Below are 5,741 nucleotides of genomic sequence, written 5' to 3'. Positions count from 1 at the left end.
GACAGTGAATGAGGTCTTTGTTCTCCAGTATACTCTCACTGGAGATTAATCTGAACTTCAATACATGGATTGCAGCCCGCCATCTAGTGGTAGTCCAACGATTTTACACAACTTTTTGCAATCTTTTATATTTTTTCGTTTTTTTTGTAACTAGGGCGACAGCGTTCTCAGCTCCTACTAAAAACAACATATTTATCTTTTGAACAGAGTATACAGTGCTTAATTGGACCGGCCGGCTCCAACCGAAATTCTTTCCCGCCTCGTTATGAAGACCTACCCCCTCATAACAGTGGCTCACGTTTAATACGCAGGGGAATACGCTAATTCCGACACTTTTACCTTAACTAAAGTTAGTTCCTTTCCCGCCTCGTCTGCCACGCAGACAGTGACATGCACCTGAACCGCAGGGGACTACGCTAAATCCACTTTAAGTTAACAGAACCCTTCCCGCCTCGTTTATTATCTATCCAACATTCAATATTCAATATTTAATATTTAATATCCAATATTCAATATCTAATATCCAACAAACAGTGGCTGTGTTATCCGCAACACAGGGGAATCGCTAGTTCTCATACTTCTGTTCAAAAAAGATAGAATACCATAAAAATCCATTAGGCAATATACATGTTCACAATGAAAAAGGAACCACGGAAAAAAGCAAGAGGGTTTAAACCGTGGACATGATGCACACCACAGGCAGCAATCAAAAACAGGAGGACAAAAGTGGCTAGTATGCAAAAGTATAACAAATATTTATTTAGTAGTAGACACATCAAATAAAAAGAATATCATGGAGAAGAGAAAAAAAAAAAAGACATGACATGAAGAAATTGGCACAACAGATGGTAAACAATTAATACAAAGGTCTGCACCGGAGGCTAAAATGATGCGATACTGTGCAGTTACAATGAAAGTACAAAATCAATCACAGAAACATACCCAGTGCAGCCGGATTAACAAGTAATAAAGTGCCAGTAGTGCAAACGACAGAGGTCTGGATACCCCCCTAGGAAGGGTAACGCGCGTTTCGCGTGGACAGAGTGACACGCTTCATCAGACCGTGAGGGATATGATTAGCTCCGTTACCAGGAAGTACTAAATGGGCCAGCTGACTCATCACATGGTTACTGAAGCCCAATGAATGGTGGGGAAATCGGCGCATGCGCGGTCGGCGCGGGCGCCCGGGGATGCGCACACAGCGTCAGACAGAGCGTGCACGAGAGGGGGCGTGGTCCCCAGTCCTGCACGCCGCTACCATGGAGACGCCGTCGGGCAATCCGGGACACCAGGCGCGGACCACGCATGCGCACAATACACCATCCGCGTCGAGAAGATAGCAGCTGTAAGTAAAAACCCACAGTAATTAAACACAGAATAGTGCCTGCACGGTGCCGGTAAATCACATGAAAGCGTATAACAATTTAATCCGCAACCAATGAGAATGGAATACAATAATTAGTAAAAGATTGAATATCCATGGCAAGCACTCGTGCGGAGACAAAAAGGCTCTGAAATAAATTCTTCAAACCGACGGTGGTGGTTAAATGCTGGTCACACAGAACGGAGAAGAAAACTGTGAAAAAAATGAAAAATAGGAAAAAATTAAAAACAATATAAAAACAAATAAAATTCTGGAACAGATGCCGGAGAATATCAGACAGGCAGATGTTCCAGAAAAGGAAGGGGGGTGAGGGAAAGAGGATCTACAGGAAGGGGGCAAAGCTAAGGGACTCATTCAGGCCAGCTGGGGTCAAAGAACCCAAGATGGTAATCCACTTAGTTTCCCTTTGGGCAAGGATTTTCCTGATATTACCGCCCCTACTACCGACATGGATTACATCTATACCCTTAATCCTAAGGGACTTACTATTACAATCGTGATGACTACGAAAGTGTCGGGGCAGGGTTTTAAGGGTGGAGATATCCACCACCGTCTTGGCCGCACCAATGTCCCTCACGTGTTCACGGACCCTAACTCGGAGTTCCCGTGAAGTCAGACCTATGTAGACCTTCGGGCAGCCACAAGTGGCATAATAAACCACATTCGAGGTTGCACAGGAAACATAACACCTGATATCGAAAGTGCGGCTGCCGTCTACGGTTGTGAAGGTCTTGCTGCGGGGGACATTGGTGCAGGCAAGACAGTGGCCACATGGAAAACAGCCATGTAGAGGGGCAATCTGGCCAAAGGGGTAGGACACCGCTGGAACGTAATGACTGCGCACAAGGTAGTCTTTAAGGTTCCTAGAGCGTCGTGCCGTCATAAGTGGGTGATCGGATAGATGGGGACTCAAACTCGGGTCGCTCTTAAGAATTGGCCAGTATTTATTCAAAATATCGCGCATCGTTTGCCACTCATGATTAAAAGTTGAAATGAAGCGAACCTCTCCGAAACCCCTATCCCCTCGAACAGAAGGCTGTAGGAGCTCCCGCCTCTGAGTATTCCGAGCCCGATTGTAGCCCTTTTTGATGGAGCGTTGACTGTAGCCCCTAGCAACCAATCTAGAACTAAGATCTTCCGCCTGTGCCTTGAAATTATCAGAGGTGGAACAGATCCGCTTCATTCTGAGAAACTGACCAACCGGGATAGCTTGAATAGTACTGGAGGTGTGAGAGGATGAAGCATGTAAAAGGGAGTTGACCGATGTCGGCTTCCTGAAGACGTCAGTCTGTAGCTGCCGACATGGGTCAACTCCAATGGAAATGTCTAAAAAATCAATCTGCTGTAAATCATATTTGAATGTGAGTTTTAAATTAATGGAATTATGATTCAATGTGTCCATAAATAAGGTAAGCTGCTCCGCTGTACCCTGCCAAAGGATAAATACATCGTCGATGTATCTAATCCAGCACTGCGCATGGGCAGCCGCCTGGACGCCCTCGTCGCCAAAGATGCCCCTCTCCCAATAGCCGAGGAACAAGTTGGCGTACGAAGGCGCACAGGCCGCGCCCATCGCAGTGCCGCGTGTCTGTAAATAAAAACGATCTTTAAAAATGAAAAAATTGTGTGTAAGAATGAAGCGGAGCAGCTCAAGTATAAGTTCACAGAAATGGCCATCCCGGTTGGTGTTGCCCAGAAAGAAGCGGACCGCCTCTAAACCATCCTCATGATTGATGCTAGTATACAGGGCCTCAATGTCTGCTGTCACCAAAAGGGTATCGGTATCCACAAAAATCCCGTCGACCCTGTTCAGGACGTCCGTCGTGTCTTTGGCGTAAGATGGTAAGGTCTCAACGAGTGGCTTAAGATAGTAATCTATGAATCGGCACACTGGATCACAGAGACCATCAATGCCAAACACGATCGGACGCCCCGGTGGGTTTTCGGGATTTTTGTGGATTTTGGGCAGAAGATAAAATGTCGGAATCTTTGGAGAGGTTACAAATAAGCCATCAAAGACTTTTTTAGTGATGATGCCATCCTCGAAAGCTCCCCACAGTATCCGGTGGAGTGAATCGGAGTAATGAACCAGAGGGCTCGACTCCAATCTTAAATAGGTTTGTCTATCACGTAACTGGCGGTATACCTCTTTCTCGTACAGACCGTTAGGCCAAACCACAATGTTTCCTCCCTTGTCCGCCGGTTTTATCTGTACATCATCGAGATTTTGCAAATCCCGGAGTGCCCTCCTCTGTGCATGGTTGAGATTATCAAATCTACGTCTTGTAGAAAGAAGTTTAAATTCATCAGAAACAAGTCTAGTGAAAATCTCTACAGAGGAACAGAGGGACAAGGGAGGAAAACGTGTGGAACGTGGTAGGATGGAAGATGGAAAAACACCCTGTTGGTCTACCTGTTGTTCAGTCAAGAGGTCTTCCAACACCTGGAGAGCTTCTTGTTCGGCCCGGTCAGTAGAGTTAAAGGACAAAGGGTTTTTTGAGTGCAACTTTTTCAACAGGACCTTGCGAGAGAAAATATGGAGGTCCTTTAAGGCTGTAAAGAAATCGAATGAGTTAGTGGGAGAAAAACTGAGACCTTTAGATAATAGTTCGACCTGAATTTGGGAAAGTGAATGTGAAGACAGGTTAATTACCTGTAGAGCATTTTTATGTTGTTGTCTAGTCATGGGGGGATCCGTTGGAGGTCTAGGCATATCCGCCTGTTTCTTCTTATATCTCCTTTGGGGTATAGGCATCCTATTCCCGGATGTGGAGGGATCATATGCCTCTGTGGAGGATTCCTCACCTGAGGTAAACGACCGTATTGAAGTAGATCTAGAGCGTGATCGGTTCTGATTAAATCGTCTAAACGGTCTAGAACGGTCGGTTGACATCCTCCATTTATAGACCCTGTTGGATTGCAGGTCAAGTTCATCCCGATGGAATTTCTTAATTTTACTGTCCTTGACCTCTTTCTCCCACCTAGACATATCACTCTCAATATCCATCTCAAAAGTTTTAAAGGCCTCCGTACTGAGTCCCGCAACGATCCTGTTTTGTAAATCAACTGTCTCAGTCTCAATAGCCCGGAGTTGTGAGCTGTTAAGATCACATAACAATTGAATAAAACCCTTTGAACAGTTGTTGGCGAAATCTTCCCATTTGTCTTTGAAGGTATTATCATCTATGTCAAATGATGGGAACACCTGGACCCTGAGTCCTCGTGGTATAAGTCCTTGTTGTAGATACCGTTCCAAAAAGGCGCGGTTCCACCATATTTTGGTGCGTTTGTGAATGAGCCCCTTATATTTAGCCACTTCTTCCCGCAGGCTCACCTCACCGGACCTGGCATCTGCACCACCGTCATGTCTGAAAAAATCATTGAGCTGAGACCGCCACGTCTCTTCTCGCACATGGAAATCCATAGCCAAAAATGGAGACACTGTGCAAAACACAGAAAGCAAAGTTAGAATACCATAAAAATCCATTAGGCAATATACATGTTCACAATGAAAAAGGAACCACGGAAAAAAGCAAGAGGGTTTAAACCGTGGACATGATGCACACCACAGGCAGCAATCAAAAACAGGAGGACAAAAGTGGCTAGTATGCAAAAGTATAACAAATATTTATTTAGTAGTAGACACATCAAATAAAAAGAATATCATGGAGAAGAGAAAAAAGACATGACATGAAGAAATTGGCACAACAGATGGTAAACAATTAATACAAAGGTCTGCACCGGAGGCTAAAATGATGCGATACTGTGCAGTTACAATGAAAGTACAAAATCAATCACAGAAACATGGGAGAGGGGCATCTTTGGCGACGAGGGCGTCCAGGCGGCTGCCCATGCGCAGTGCTGGATTAGATACATCGACGATGTATTTATCCTTTGGCAGGGTACAGCGGAGCAGCTTACCTTATTTATGGACACATTGAATCATAATTCCATTAATTTAAAACTCACATTCAAATATGATTTACAGCAGATTGATTTTTTAGACATTTCCATTGGAGTTGACCCATGTCGGCAGCTACAGACTGACGTCTTCAGGAAGCCGACATCGGTCAACTCCCTTTTACATGCTTCATCCTCTCACACCTCCAGTACTATTCAAGCTATCCCGGTTGGTCAGTTTCTCAGAATGAAGCGGATCTGTTCCACCTCTGATAATTTCAAGGCACAGGCGGAAGATCTTAGTTCTAGATTGGTTGCTAGGGGCTACAGTCAACGCTCCATCAAAAAGGGCTACAATCGGGCTCGGAATACTCAGAGGCGGGAGCTCCTACAGCCTTCTGTTCGAGGGGATAGGGGTTTCGGAGAGGTTCGCTTCATTTCAACTTTTAATCATGAG

General features: G+C 45.0%; 1 long non-coding RNA gene across 1 annotated transcript; it reads right to left on the bottom strand.

Annotated features, from left to right (window-relative positions):
- Nucleotides 1-881: 881 nt before the first annotated feature.
- Nucleotides 882-4,096, bottom strand: LOC142301299 (uncharacterized). Its single transcript, XR_012752746.1, has 3 exons — nt 4,038-4,096; nt 3,798-3,937; nt 882-1,576 (listed from the first exon to the last, which is right to left on the bottom strand). It is a non-coding gene; the product is annotated as an uncharacterized LOC142301299 (long non-coding RNA).
- Between the last annotated feature and the right edge of the window lie 1,645 nt (nt 4,097-5,741).

The sequence above is a fragment of the Anomaloglossus baeobatrachus genome, chromosome 4 (genome assembly GCF_048569485.1).
Source record: "Anomaloglossus baeobatrachus isolate aAnoBae1 chromosome 4, aAnoBae1.hap1, whole genome shotgun sequence".
Taxonomy (NCBI): domain Eukaryota; kingdom Metazoa; phylum Chordata; class Amphibia; order Anura; family Aromobatidae; genus Anomaloglossus; species Anomaloglossus baeobatrachus.
The sequence above is the reverse complement of the archived record's forward strand: the minus strand, read 5'-3'. Positions and strand labels throughout refer to the sequence as shown.